This window comes from Marmota flaviventris, chromosome 6 (assembly GCF_047511675.1).
Source record: "Marmota flaviventris isolate mMarFla1 chromosome 6, mMarFla1.hap1, whole genome shotgun sequence".
Lineage (NCBI taxonomy): Eukaryota > Metazoa > Chordata > Mammalia > Rodentia > Sciuridae > Marmota > Marmota flaviventris.
Window position 1 is genome coordinate 120,242,581 of NC_092503.1, and position 16,150 is coordinate 120,258,730.

Genomic DNA, 16,150 nt, shown 5'->3' on the forward strand with positions numbered 1-16,150 from the left:
CCCCAAACATGCCTAAATCAACTACAGGAGGTGAGACCTCCAGCTCCTCAGCCACCCCAAAAGAATTTTGGGATTATGTCTCTCAGGGGTCGGAGTATGAGAAACTCAGCATGTAAGAAACTCACCAGACACTGAGACCTTGGGTCATGCTCTAGCTTGACCCACTATGCTCTACTTTCGAAGTGTTACTTTCCCTTTCCCTTTTAATAAATCTATGCTCTGTCATTTCTGCATTTCTTGCTCACTTGTTTGATTGGGAAGCCAAGAACCTGGGCCTCATCTGGACATCCCACAAGCAACAGTTTTGAGGCATGATTTTTGGTGGATTGACAAATGATATGGATTCCTGGTCTCCGAGACCACATTTCTTGCTTTTCAGCAGTGATTGATTTACATCATAATATGAATAATGTGTGAGTGGACCTAGATCCTCTACATTGGCCTTTTGACCCCTTATGCCCCGTTATTAGGTCCATGCAAAGTAGGAGGGCTCTTATGTCTTATCCAAATATGTTTAATACTATTAATATTAAATACATATTAAATACATATTCAGTATTAAACATAACCACTATTCTGTAAACTGCCCGTTCATCTTTTCTTAGAGCAGTTATTCAGCAGAGAACTGAAGAGGGTATTTTCTTTTGGTTTTGGAGAGGTCTCATTTGAGTTATGTATATTTCCTTTCTTCCATCTTGACCACATTCATTAGAGTCCTCTATCTTTTCCTGTCATCCTGGTGTTTAATACATCACAAGACAGAATAAGAGTCTGTAAACTGCGTCTGAGAGCAAAGATGTCGGTTCAGGATTCGGCTTGAAGCTTCACTCTTGTCAGCTTATTTCATTAGAAGTTTTCATTTTCATCATTATCCCAGTGAGGTGTGGGGACCTCTTAGGTTTCTGACCCAGAATGTGCCAGGGGAAGGGGAAGGTAAGGTGGAGGAGAGACAGTAGCAGGTCTTCTGTGGGTGGTGTTTGGGGGCGTATAAAGATCTCATCTCTAGTATCCTTACATGGCATATGAGGTAAAAGAAGACGGTTTTCCATGTCATAATGAACCGCACAGTCAAGATGCTAGATGAAATACTGAAAAAAATTCTGGATGAAAGAAGTTTAGAAACTTGGACTAGAGGTGTAGTTCCGTGGCAGGGTTCTTGCTGAGCATGCCTGGCTTGGATCGCCAACATCTTTTTTATTTTATTTTTTTTTTAAATTTTTTATTGTTGGCTGTTCAAAACATTACATAGTACTTGATATATCATATTTCACAATTTGATTCAAGTGGGTTATGAGCTCCCATTTTTACCCCATATACAGATTGCAGAATCACATCAGTTACACATCCATTGATTTACATATTGCCATACTAGTGTCTGTTGTATTCTGCTGCCTTTCCTATCCTCTACTATCCCCCCTCCCCTCCCCTTCCCTCCCCTCTTCTCTCTCTGCCCCCTCTACTGACATTCGTTTGTCCCCCTTGTATTATTTTTCCCCTTCCCCTCACTTCCTCTTGTATGTGGGGAAAAGGGTACACTTGTACATTGCTGGTGGGACTGCAAATTGGTGCAGCCAATTTGGAAAGCAGTATGGAGATTTCTTGGAAAGCTGGGAATGGAGCCACCATTTGACCCAGCTATTCCCCTTCTCGGTCTATTCCCTAAAGACCTAAATAGAGCATGCTACAGGGACACTGCTACATCGATGTTCATAGCAGCACAATTCACAATAGCTAGACTGTGGAACCAACCTAGATGCCCTTCAATGGATGAATGGATAAAAAAAATGTGGCATTTATACACAATGGAGTATTACTCTGCATTAAAAAATGACAAAATCATAGAATTTACAGGGAAATGGATGGCATTAGAGCAGATTATGCTAAGTGAAGCTAGCCAATCCCTAAAAAACAAATGCCAAATGTCTTCTTTGATATAAGGAGAGTAACTAAGAACAGAGTAGGGTCGAAGAGCATGAGAAGATTAACATTAAACAGGGATGAGAGGTGGGAGGGAAAGGGAGAGAGAAGGGAAAATGCATGGAAATGGAAGGAGACCCTCAGAGTTATACAAAAGCCAACATCTTTTTTAAAAAGTTCAGAAGCCTAGTCTTGCACAACTATGCAACTTCCCAGTCATTGCTTCGGGATGCAATGGTGCACTTCGGACAACAGATGGCGACAGAGACCGAAGTTTAAGCTGTTTTTCTTCTGCAGCTGTGGAAATCCCCGTGGAAACCCGACTATTCACAGGGGCTCTCCCCACGCAGCCTTTGCCTCTCTCTTCTTTCTCACATTACATCAATCTGCGAGGTTCTGACAGCGGCGACGGTGGGATATGGAAAACCAGGGACAGGAGAAGGGGTGACGGGCAGCTTTCCAGACCAGCCCTGAAGCCCTCCTGCTTCCCGGGACCCAATTGTAGGGCGTCAGGCTGGAGGACAAGTGGACGACCTGGGTCAGTCTGCGCATCCTGTAGATCCTACTGTGGCCCCGCTAGAGCTGAGCTCCACCCCCGGAATTCCGCTCCCGCACCCTGACCCCCGACATTTTCTCCACTAATGTATTATCATCACTTAGTGCGGTCCCACTGAATAAATATTTGTTGAATGAAAGAGTGAAGTAGAAAAATTGAGGCCATGCTCCTCTAAATTGTTTATCTGGGTTCCTTCAGGCCCTTAGTGGCAGGGCCAGGTCTAGAGCTCAGTTTTTTTGATTTCCGGTTTGGTTCTCTTTCCACCAGTTTATATACTCCCATCGTATTTCCATTTAGACTCTTTTAGTCCTAATTATTGAATGAAAGACTTCATCCTCCCTTAGAGCAGTTAGCGAGCAGAGAACTGCACAGGGTATTTTTTATTTGTTTGTTTGTTTTATTTTTTTGGAAAGGTCTCACCTGAATTATATATTTTTCCTTTCCTCCATCTTGACCATATTCATTAGAGTCCTCTATCCTTTCCTGTCGACTTCCCCAGATGAAGAATTCAGTTTTTACATCTTATCTGAATGTTTATCTGTCACCTGAAAGTTTATGTGTATGTGTGTTGTGTGTGTGTCCATGTCCTAAGGTTTTTCTTTTTTATTCTGCATTATAATTTGTCATAAAGGTGGAATTCATTGTGATATATTCTTACGTCCATGTAACAGAATTTGGTTGATTCCCTAAGGATTTTCTTAACTCCTAGAGTATGAATCCTACCAATCTGAGGGACGACTGGCATTTGTCTTCTCTGACAAAGTTGTGTTGCATGTTCTATAAGAAAAGGTGGGGTCCGGTCAGAATTCTCCGTTTGTCTCTGGTTCAGGAAATGTTTAGAGCATGTGATTTGAGGAACAGAATGGACACTACATAGAGGAAATTTGTTGATGGTGTGATACAGTTTGGGAGACCTGAAAGCTGTGGAGATCAGGACCTTGAAAGGGAAATGCATGGTGATTTCTTTCCCCCTGGTTTACTTTTCTTCAGTTTCTACTCTTGGGTGCTGTCTCCTTGTTATGGAGAATACAGCCAGGTGCAGTGGCACACACCTGTAATCCCAGCAATCTGTGAAGCTGAGGCAAGAAGATCTCAAGTTCGAGGTTTGCTTCAGCAACTTAATGAGATCTGCAGCAACTTAACAATACCCTGTCTCATTCATAAATAAATAAATAAATAAAGTTAAAAAGGAATGGGGATGTGGCTCAATGATGAAGTGCCCCTGGGTTTAATCCCAGTACAAAACAAATAACCCCCCAGAAAACAAACAGAAAAAAATGGAGAAAAGGGGGGAAAATTAGCAAAAACAAATACATAGTTTTTCTTAGAAGAAACAACAACAAAACCAGAAAAAAATGCTGTGAAAATTTCCACATTTCTTCATGAATTTATGAAATGTTACAGCCATGTTTTCGGGTAGAGATATTTGATCTAATTACCATTAGGAAGACATAGAAACTCTTAATGGGAGTTATGTGTCTTACAAATTTTTTTCCTTTTTTTTTTTTGCTTGCCTCTCCCATCTTGTTCCCTATAATTATCCAACCAACGTACTCTGTTCCAACCACACTGGCCTTTTTCTTTAAACACACAAAGCTCACACCCTTTGCACCCTTTCTTGCCTGTAACGCTCATCTCTGATATCTTAACATGGTTTAAATATACCTATTTGTCACATCTGTTCAAATCTCAAGTTCCGTGAGGCAGGAATCATGCCTGTTTTTCTTCTATGTTACTTTTGTAACCCCTGGTAGAGTGGAAATGGGTGGCAAAGTATTTTATTTGAAAAATATCGTAGCATGCGTATCCCAGTGGAATACATACACAACAGAGGTAGCTGATTTATCTATGTTTTCAGCAGGTAGAGTAGGACATTTTAGGCATTCAGTAAATTGTTATTGAATCCATATTGAAATCTTCCAGTTGATTTTTTAACATTTCAAGTTTGAAAAAAACAGAAAATCAGAATACTATAGGTAATAGGGAGGGGGCAATCCAAAAGCAGACTATGGAAAAGATTTCCTTATGTAAACCCTCAGTTTATCCAGATACAATAGTGGTACAAGGAACATGTCTGATTAACAAGCGGTCTCTGTTCTCCTCAGTGGATTTCCAGTCCTTTGCCATACATGATATATAAAGAATGAATAAATTTGCCAAATTAATTAATTCAAAGACTGACCTGAAGATTTTATTTGCTTAATAAAAATTTAAAGGACCTACTCAGTAATTCATTAGGAGAGTGCAACTGAGGGGGTTAAAATATGAATGTCTTATTTTCAAACATTATCAGTACTGTGAAAGTACTTGTTTTTATTCAGAGAGGAGTCTATACTGCTGCCCAGGCTGGTCCTGAACTTCTGGGCTCAAGCCATTTTGCTGCAGCCTCTTAAGTAGCTGGGACGACAGGTGTGTGCACCTGGTTTGAAAGCACTGAACCAGTTAGTGCCTATCATTAACTAAATTCATATTTGATACTAATATGTAGCAGAAATTAAAATTTGTTGTTATTTGCAGGACAATTATAGAGTATTGTGGTCACTGTCACTCTTCCAGTTCCATCGACAGCCCTCAGGCTTGTTCTTGGTGATGTATTTGATGGATTTACACAAGCTGTGTTATTTGAAATTATGTGATTTCATTGTTTCAATATTTTGTTCAAACACTTATTAATATAAATGACTAAAATATTTATATGAAGTTTAAGACTGATGATCAAAGGCACATCTTTAAAACAAATGATAAACTGTGATGTTGGGCAAGTTACTCATACTGAAGCATGGTTTCCTTATCTGAAAATTTAGATAATAATAACTACCCTATAGTCTGTTCAGGTTACTTGTGTCAAGATATTTTAAATGTGCCATGTCAGGCACATATTAAAACTTAAAAATGATAGTTATTATTGTTTATATTAATAGAAATAATTGGTATAACTGTAATAATAGTTACATGTCTATTCTCTGGATTAGATTTAGAATTTTAATAACTCATATTAACTTTCAGCTTAACCTGATATACTTCCTGTTAATCTATTTCACTGAAACTGGGGTATCCATAGGCTCAGAGGGGTCAAGTCATCCTTGTGCAGCTTTTTCCTGAAGGGTCTCCTCTGAATGCCATGTAAAATACATGTGTTGATAAATAACTCAGTTGATTAAATAACCCGGGGAACTTTTCTCAACTATTTTCTCATCACAGTCTCTGTTTTGTCCTCTTTAAAAATGCAGAACATGGCTTTGACTTGGGGTTCTAGCTCTTTGCCAGGATCTGCAATTAATATGTCATATCTATAAAATTTTATTTTGTCTGAATACCAATGGTGTCAAAGAGAAAGTGTCTACCTGTTAAAGGTACAATGACTGAGGCTAATAGAGATTATGTAATCTGTCCAGAGTTACAAAATCAATAAATTCAACCATGATACAAATATATTTTCCTTAAAATCTGTTTCCATTCATATTGTATCTTAGTGCTCGTAGTGTTAAGTCTAGGGGGAAAAATGAAGAGCTCTTAGATAATATTATATCCCAAGGAATAGTATTCCACTTCTTCCTGCCCTCTTGCATCCTTAGCCACCATCAAACCCCAAACATCAGAAACAGAATTTAAATAAATGTCACAAGAAGACATGCCTGAGTCATGTTCTTGTTCCTGAATCTTTCTAACATATCTTCAGCATTTTACAAAGTTCAGTGATATTTGAATTTGATCAACCACTAGACATCTAGAGGATGATCAATGGAAAATGTTTCTACAATTATTTTTTAATTTATTATTTATTTAGTTTTTAATTTTTTTATTTGTTCCTTTTAGATATACCTGACAGGAGAGTGTATTTTGACATATTATACATACATGGAATATAACTTCTAATTAGGATCCCACTGTTGAGGTTGTACCTGATGTGGTGTTTATTGGTGGTGTATTTGAGTTGAGAACTTCCATTCAAAATGTTTACCTAGAGACAAATGAGGACTTAAGTCATAGGGTTGATTGGTTTCTTCCTTAGGAACTGTCCAATCCTAAAATTCATAGGAGATTTCCTACTTTCCATCTCTGTGAAGTGAAATGTCAGGTCAATTGGTTGCAGCTGTGCTGAATGCCAAGTGCTTTTGTTAAATTGCTTCTGTTCTAAGTTTGAAAAGATGACTGTGAGAATCCCCAGGAACCCTTGGAGAGAAGCTGGAATTGTGATGGTGGTTCTCATGGTGCTGAGGACTCCCATGGCTAGCAGAAGAGATTTCCCAAGTAAGTGCAGGACAGCTGCTATTCAGAGCCCAGATTTGGAAGTAATTTCTTGGGGGCTCTGGGGCTTAAGCTTATGTCTATTGTATTTTCAACAAACCACAGGTAGAATTTGGAAGGATTTCTACAAGAGTCCTGATTTCTCCTTCTTAGAGTTTTGCTAGATTCCTTTTTTCAACCTCTGCAGTGGAAGAAGGCAGGCTAATTTCTCTATAGTGAAAGTGTTACATCCACTGTCTCACTTAGTCTTTCTAAAGCACACATATATACAAATTGATGACTCTGGGGTATTATTATTATAGTGTATTTTACACTAATTATTAGGAAAATAACACAACAGACATAATAATACATATACACGTAACAAAAATTACAAAGAAGTATTCAAACACCAATAATCAAGTTGAACATATGTGAACATTACCAATTCTTTAAATGACTCCTGTGTACTCCTTTCCAACGGTATCCATTTTTACATTCCAAGAGTAAGTTCTATTGTGACTCTTTTAATCCTATTCTTTTTGCTCATTGTTATAGTTAGCATATATACGAATGTATCCTTAAACAATATAGATTAATATTTCCTCCTCTAAATGTTCTATAAATTCTGAGCTCTGTGTTGCTTCCTTTCTCAATATTTTGTCTGAGAAGACTTGCCACAAATCTCTGATGCAACATTCATCCATTTTCGTTGTTGGGTAATATATTCCATTTCATGAGGGCAGAGCAATGTACTTAACCTGTTCTTATGTGGATGTAGATTTGGGCTGCTCTTACTTTAAACAAAATGTATCCTGGAATCCTGGAACCTTTGGGTCTGCATTTCTTTAGACTGAAATAGATACTTCAATTGGAATGTCTGCCTATATTCAACTTGACAAGACAATGTCCAACTGTTATTCACATTAGTTGTCTCATGAGCTGTTCATAAGAAAATCCAATTCTTGACAACTTTTGGTATCTTAGACTATTTAATGTTTCCCTGTCTGGTGAGTGTGTAGTTATCTTTTTCTCATTTATTTTAAAAAAATAGAAAGTATATTTCAAATTAAGCCCATCATCAGTATGTGCTTTGAAAATGTTTGTACTTTTGGCCTTGTGTAAGTCTTTTAATGATGTCTCTTGATGAGCAGAAGCTGTTAATTTTAATGAATTGAATTTATCAATCTTTTAAATTTATGATTAGTTCTTTTAATGATTTAAGAAATCTGTCACAACTCCAGCATCATGAAAATGTTCTCTAGTTTTATCTCCTAACAGATTTGTAGCACTTCATTCATACTAAGGTCTATGTTACATATAGTGCAAGAAGTATGCCCAATTTCTTCTGCTCCTTCTGATGTATATCCATTTATTAGAACATCATTTATTGACAAAATATTCATTGCTCACTGACCACCTTGTGTGCCACCCTTGTAAATTCAGTCTAAATGGATTCATGAAACTTATTTTGGAATACATTGTGCCATTTATTTGTCTATGTCTGTGCCAAAAACATGGTGTTTAATCACCATCTTTGCCTTATGAACCTTTATTGCATTTTAGAATCAGCTTGTAAATTTTGAGTAATCACAAATTGGTAGGAATTTTAAATTATACCCACAGAATCCATAAGACCATTTGGGATAATGTCCTCTTTATAATATTCAGTCTTCCAATTCATGTACAGGTGTATCTGTGTTTATTTAGGACCTTTTTGATGTATCTAATAAATTTCATTATTTCCCTTTTAGAATTCTTGTATATTTTTATAAGACTTCTTCATAATTTTTATGCCATTATAAGTGGTATAATTCACATTTGATTTCACATTTGTTGCTCATGTATATATATACAATATTTAAAAACGGATCTTGTATCCAGCCATTTGCTGAACTCTCCCTTACTTTAAATTCTTTTAGTTAGTGGATTATTTAGGATTTTTGTTATTTACAGATCCAGCATATGAAAATTCTGGCAATTTTGTTTCTGTATTCCAAACATTATTCCATGATCTTCTTTGTTTGACATTTTTTTATTTTCTCTAATAAATGATCAATGCAGGATTTGAGGTAGAGAAAGCACTTCATTCATCCTGGGAATAAAATTCTGAGGGTTGAGAGTAGATTTTATTTAGTCACTGGTCTGTGTTGTCATGTTCCTTTACTCCCTGTGTCTCCCTGTGGCACCCAACACAGGATTGGTTGGGTGCAAGCCTGAGCTAAATCTAACATGGCCTGGTTCTCCTGCAGAGGATTTTGTGTACCAGTTTAAGGGCACCTGCTACTTCACCAATGGGACTCAGCGAGTGAGGCTCGTGGCCACACAAATCTAGAACAAGGAGGAGATTCTCTGCTTTGACAGTGATGTGGGGTGTTTGTGGCTGTAACAAAGCTGGGGCTGTCAAGTGCCAAGAGCTAGAATGCCCAGAAGGACCTGCTGGCTGAGTATTGGGTGCACGTAGACACCCTTGGCAGACACAACTATTACCAGACAGCTTCCTTCACTGTTCGGCTGAGAGGTGAGTTTAGGACTGATCAAAGTGTGCTCACCTCTGAACTAGTGTGGAAGGCATGTGTGGAAGGCAACTTTTGTGATTCCTAGGATTTTGGTAAAATTGGGAAGGCATTTAAATTCAAGGAAAATCTGTTGCAAGACTTGGCAAAACAGAGTTGGGAGAGTGTGTTAGTCAGTTTTGAGTTACTGCAATAAAATGCTTGAGATAATTAACTTGAATAGAGGAGAGATTTATTTTAGTCCATGGTTGGCTGATAGCACTGACTTTGAGCCCATGGTGAAGTAGCACAACACAGTGGGAATATACAGAGGAGGAGAGCATTGTTAGTTGATTGTATTCTGTGAAAATCAGACTGTACTTAAATCAAGACAACGAGGACATTATTAGACCAAATAATCTTAATGGACCATGATGGTATATGCATTGCTGACATAGATATTTATAAAAGGGACATTTTATTTATTTTTTTTTCATTTAAAAATCAACATATAATATTGGTACTTATTTATGAGGTACAGTGTTGTAATTCAACACAATGTGCTGAGATCAAACTGGGGAGATCAGTATTTCCACTTCCTGAAATATTATCATTTTTATGTATTGGCAACCCAAACTCTTCTTCTCTAATTTTTGCAAAGTGTGTAATTAATTATTGTAGACTATCCTTTGTTGAGCTGTATAACATTAAAAGTGCACCCCTCCTCGTATGTTTGATTCCCATTATTCACCCTCTCACTATTCCTTTCCTAGGCTGTGGTGACCTCTATTCTACCCTCTATTTCTATGTGATCAACTTTTTTTTTTTTTAATCTTCCACAAATGGGTGAAACCTTTGGTATGTGTGAACACTAATATGTGCTATTTTCTCCACTTTTGTATTAAAGGAGGGACTAAAGCCCACAGCGAGACCCTCTTTGCTGCCTTATTCTCTGACTTCATTTTTTGCTGTCATTCATCCTAGTGGAGCCTATGGTCACCATCTCTCCTGCAGGACAGAGGCCCTAAACCACCACAATTTGCTGATCTGCTCAATGACAAATATTATCCTCGACAAGTTAAAGTCAGATGGTTCCGCAATAAAGAGGAAGAGACTTCTGGAGTTGTGTCCACACCACTTATTCAGAATGGGGATTGGACCTACCAGATTCTTGTGATGTTGGAAGTAATACCCCAGCATGGAGATGTCTACACTTGCCATGTGGAGCACCCCAGCCTCCAGAGCCCCATCACTGTAGAATGGTGTAAGGGCCACTTCATTGATACCAGAGGTTCAGCAGAAAGAAACAAAGGCAGGAAGGACATTGGGTCTTGTGGGCTTGGGGTCCTTCCTTTCCTCTGCTGTTGGACACATTCATACCTTCTCTCCTACACAAATCGTGGTGTCATTTCTGTGCCTAGAGTCATGGAGGCCTGAGATCTCAAGTCAAAAGGCAGACACTGAGTATTGACCTCCTTTCTTTCCAAGATATTATTGCTTTATGTAACCTGATCCCCAGGCTGAGGTTCAGCTTGGCAATGTATCTTCTGCAGTAGTGAAATTTTAGGCTTTAACATTAAAACTAATATTTGGGAATGGTCTCTGGATTTTCAGACAGACCTACCCTGGGGATCCACTCTCCCTTTTCTTCCCGAGCCCTCATCCACCCACTGTTCTCCTGGGGTCTCTGCATGCCCTTGACCCTCCTCTGTTTGTCTCTTATATCTTGGGTTGGACTCCAAGGTTTCTGACGAGGACTCTGTGGGATGTGGGGACAGTCGCTGATGCACAGGCTTCTACTTCCCAGGGGCACTGTCAGAATATGCCCAGAACAAGATGCTGAGTGGCATTGGGAGTCTTGTGCTGGGACTGATCTTTCTTGGCTTGGGTCTTATTGTCCACTTTTGGAATAAGAAAGGTAAGTCACCTGTAGAGAAAATGGGGAAGACTGGTGCTAGGACTAAGTGTTTCAGTTGTAACTTTTCTTATCTCAGTTAAAAGGGGGAGCAAAAATAGGGATAGAAGTAGATTGCAGAAATTAGAAAGGCCTGAGTCCTCCTTGTCCCAAGTCAAGTTTGCTTCATCACAGAGGACAGTGGTGGAGGGTGATTTTTAGACAGAGAAGCTCTCAGTCCATCCTTACCTATGCCAAGCCCTTGTTAACATGTGACTTCCTTAAAGATGCAGAGACTTTGCTCACTACCTTCAGTGACTGACTCAGTGACTTTGGGGTGATGTCACATGGACTGGAGTGGGAGAGAGAGCAATCTGGATATTCTTTGAATTTTCTTTTGGAACTTGGGACAAAGAGACAGAGAAGCAACTCTTCCTTTGCCCATGTTAAGGAGCTTCTCTGTCCCTTTCTCTTTTTGTTCTTGCTGATGATGGAACAACCCAAAGCTCCACCCACAAGACAGAGCCCTACTCCTCTTGCCCAGAAATATGACACATGTAAGATAGATAAAGATGTTGGCTGGGTTTGACTGGACACCCTAATACGCTTCAGTTTATTTGTTCTTGGCTTTATGCCACACTCTTTCTCATGTGAGTTTGGTTGGAGGAAAATTTTGGAACATTACACATGGTCTCTGCAGGAAATTTCAGGAACTGTTTTCCAGAACAATCCCCAACCTTTGGCACTGAGTGAGGCTTGCATGATGCTCCCAGACCCCCAGATTACAGAGTGCTGCTGAGCTGGATGTTAGGTGAGATGACAGGAGGTTACAGTTCTTACCTGTCCAGTTAATTACGTGACCTGTGCTTCACCAAAGCACTTAGACTGCTGATAGAACTGGGGCCTTCATCCACATGCCCCTGCAGAAGCTTTGTGTTCACTTTAGCACAGTATCCTCTTTAATCAGATACCAGGAGAGATGGTGAGGAGTAGGTAGTTGTACAAAATCACCCTTAGTGTTCTGAGTTGCAGAGAGGCCCCAGGGGTATTGGGTAGGGTGCTGACTTTCTCTAGGGATTTCTCTTATGACTTATTTTTTTCTCTCTCCTTCAGGGCTCATGCACTGATTCCAACATGTTTCTTCCTGTTACCCCTGTTCCATGGTCTACTGCTGTCTTCACCCTTGTGCACAGTTCCTAGCCTCCCTTCTCTCTGGCCTGTGAGGAATCCACCTCTGCCAGCCCTGTTCCCCATCAAGACCTGAGTCCCACAGTGCCTGAGCAGCAGATGCAAGGCCTTCTTCTTCTCCGCTTGCTCACACAGACACACACACACACACACACACACACACATACAAATTTTATTTGTGATGGACCTTTATTTTATTCATTTATTTTCATTTATTTATATGTGGTGCTGAGAATCAAACCCAGTGCCTCACACATACTGTACCACTGAGCCAAAACCCCAGGCCCCTGGCCCTCTTCTTGTTCTGGTATTTCCTGAATTTCTGTGACTACTTTCCACCTGACGCTGGGAGCTCTGCTCCCTGTGCTGCCTGACACATCTGTTTGGGCCACAAGTACTTTCAACATGTTTCTGATCTTGTGCTCTGTCTGAAGACTTCCCATAATTAAATGTCAAACTCCTTTATCTTTCAATAAATATATATATATATATATATATATATATATATATATATATATATTGAAAGATATATATATATATATATATATATATATATATATATATATATATATATATATTTGCAAAATTAAATAGATTTGTGAGTCCCTTGTGTTTCTGATTCTGATTGATTAAAAGTGGTGGTGGGAGATACTGACACAGAAATGAGCAGATTCTAGAGGGCTAGTTCAGTGATGCCCCAAAAGGGAGGAGAGTAGGGGAAGTCATGGGTCCCCATACCTGGTCTAATTCAGATGCCATGTAAAAATGTGAAAAAGTATGAAAACATTCAATTGTCCACCATCCGGGGGCTTGGAAGTTGGGGTTGTGTACAGCATTCTTTTCTGGATTCTGCTGCAGCCTGATTGTTTATTTGAGCTATTGGAATTATTTTGTGCCATTATGTTACCTAACAACACCTAACACTATAAGTTAACCATCCTCGCCCCACAAATGTCTCCTGGCATTGTTGACTATGTACATGGGGGTAAAAGACAATGATTTTGGGTTGTGTCTGAACTACCAGGTTATATACTTGCCAGTGGGAATTTTATTAGAAAATAATATGTTGATTGCATGTGATGGAAACTCTACTAATACCATCCCAAGAAAAAAAATTAATTATTTGGCATATAATTTAAAAGTTCATAAATTAATTTGGCTTCTGAAAAATGCTTATATCAAGGACTAAGATGAGATTCTTTTCTCCTTTGTCTCTTAGTTCCTTCCTTTCTCTCTGACCTTTTCCTCCTGTCTTTTCTCTCTTTTCTCAGTGTACTTCTTTTTCTACTCTGTAGCTCTTCATCTGTCTATCTATCTATCTATCTATCCAGTTTTGGTACTGTGGATTGAACCCAGGGGCACTCAACCACTAAGCCACATCCCCAGCCCTATTTTGTATTTTATTTAGAGACAGGGTCTCACTGAGTTGCTTAGTGCCTCACTGTTGTTGAGGCTAGTATTGAACTCATGATCCTCCTGCCTCAGCCCCCTATATTTCCATACAGCTGGGATTACAGGTGTGTACCACTGTGCCTGGCTGTCTCTTTATTATCATTCATTTTTCTCGATCTCCCTCTATCTGAAGGATCATCTCTCTGTTCATGTATTAAATGGTTTTTCTCACTTTCTTCCATTTGCATTCCTCCATGAATGTCTCTCTCACACGTCTTTTATTTCTTACCTGCATTAGAATGTCTTGCTGCCTTTTTTTTTCTTTTTCCCTCAATGCATCCATTGGGCTGTGCTCATGGTGCACATGATCATTTCTTTCTGTCCTTCTAAAGTCTTCTTTCTCCTTGTCTGCATTCTCTCTTTGTGTTTATCTCTCTGCCTCTCTTTATCCATCTTTGCATGTGTTTCTTTCTCTCTTGCTTGTGCTCTCTGTGTTTGTCTGAGTACTGATTTTCCTGATAGTTCTTATTTTCTCCTCTGGAAATATGGGTATGTAGAGGAACATCTCAAACTTTCAGCCTATCCCCTGAATAGCGAGAGTTCAAGTATGTCAACTCCAGTTTAACCATCTGGAGAAATCCCTGATAGAGTGACATTCCAATTTCTCAACCAATCATTTTAGCCATGAGATATAGGATTCTAAGTCAGGCCTTAGTTTTGAACCAATTTCTGTGCAGAAAGACAGATTTTATTTTCCTCAAAAAAAGGAAAGTATGAAAAACAAAGCAAGGCTGGATAGATGATAATAGTAATAATTATAATATAATGATAGTAATATCAATTGTCATTCCATCTATATAGGAAGTGTCCTTCTCTGTTTCTTTTCCTACTCATTAAAAGTTTGTTGCCAAGGGAATAGCTCAGTGCTAAAGCCCTTTTCTAGCATGCAAGAGGTCCTGGGTTTGATCCTCAGCCCCATACCCTTCAAGTATAATTTATGTAGTTTTTATGCAACAAAAGTTTCATTTTTGCCATTATAGAAAGAGAATTTCAAATCATATCAACTTACAAATCCAAGCTCTCTGGTTACATGAATTTATCTTTATTTGCTTTGAGTGTTCATTATTGACTCTGTAAATGATGGTGGAAGGATAAACTCATCTACCTTCAAAACATGAGGAAATAATAGCATAATAACAATAAAAGTATAATCATAAATCACTTTTGCTCACATAAAGTGGTATTTGATAATCTGGGTGAAGTCAGTCCCCATTGCTTATTTATGCTACCTATTACCAGATGAGGAGGAGGGAAGCCACTGGGATACAAATGCAGTAGCTTCTGGAACTATATAATAGAACACCCCCACACTCATTTCCAACATATATCTGCCACTACTATCTACTTTGGAGGGGTCATCAGGGAAAATAAAGTTGTCAAAGTTAGGGCAGGTATTGATACATTTGAGATTTGTTCTGTCCATGTAAGTCTGATGGTAAACATTTACAGTATGGATCCCCAGGATGTCCTACTACTTGAGTTTTTCTAAAAAGAGATCAGTAGTATCTCAGGTTCTCAGAGTCCTGCATTATTTATATTTAAATAATCAGATCACATACTTTGACATGCTATGCCTTATGGTATTCAGTAAGTGCTTAGTAAATATTCGCTGGTTGCTCATGAAGACCTCTGTTTCATGGGTTAGCCTATTCCTGGAATCTTTTTACTTTTTTTGTATCATTTTTTAATCATACACTTTGATGTACGTAGTGTCTCTTTCCCTCATTCATGATGGCAAAATTGTTTTGGCTATTTTGTCACTTTGACACATATACTGGTAGTGATGGTGGGATATCTCCATAGAGACGGATTTTATTTTTTATTTTTCAGTGTTAACTTTTGTGTTTTTATATTTTCCTGTTTTGGAATATGCAATAATATTCTTTTTTTTAATCTACAAAATGTTTCATTCACTACCTCTACTTTCAACATCCTTTGTGCACTTCTAAACATCCAGGAATTCTAGATATTTCAAATAAGGACTTAAATTTGTCCACTATGTACACAGAAGTGTTGAATAAACCACACACATATAACAATGGTTATATCTGAAAGTGTTTTCTAAGTAGGATCATTCTGGCCTAGTATCCTTCATTTCTTCCACTTCTTTTTCCTATGTTACCTGTGTCATATCTGAGTGTCATATAGTGTGATATTACAATTTCAATTCCAAAAGGCCCTTTCATAAGACTGTCTTTCTATGAATTTTAACATAAAGTCTACAAAATGTGTTAGTTTACTAACTCTACTTTTGTTATACATTGGCAACCTCTTTAATATCTAGAGGCTATATATTACAAAATTAAGACTCTTTTGTCCAGTATATACACAATATATACAGAAAAGCAAAGTTAAATAAAATGCACATTGCAGGGCAATGGGTAAGCTGAAATTGTCCAGCAGACTTAACAAAACCTTTTG

The 16,150-nt window shown here is 38.4% G+C and overlaps 1 pseudogene; it reads left to right on the forward strand.

Annotated features, from left to right (window-relative positions):
• The first annotated feature begins 6,621 nt into the window (after positions 1-6,621).
• LOC114099312 (HLA class II histocompatibility antigen, DQ beta 1 chain-like) lies at positions 6,622-12,216 on the forward strand (annotated as a pseudogene).
• Positions 12,217-16,150: the final 3,934 nt, after the last annotated feature.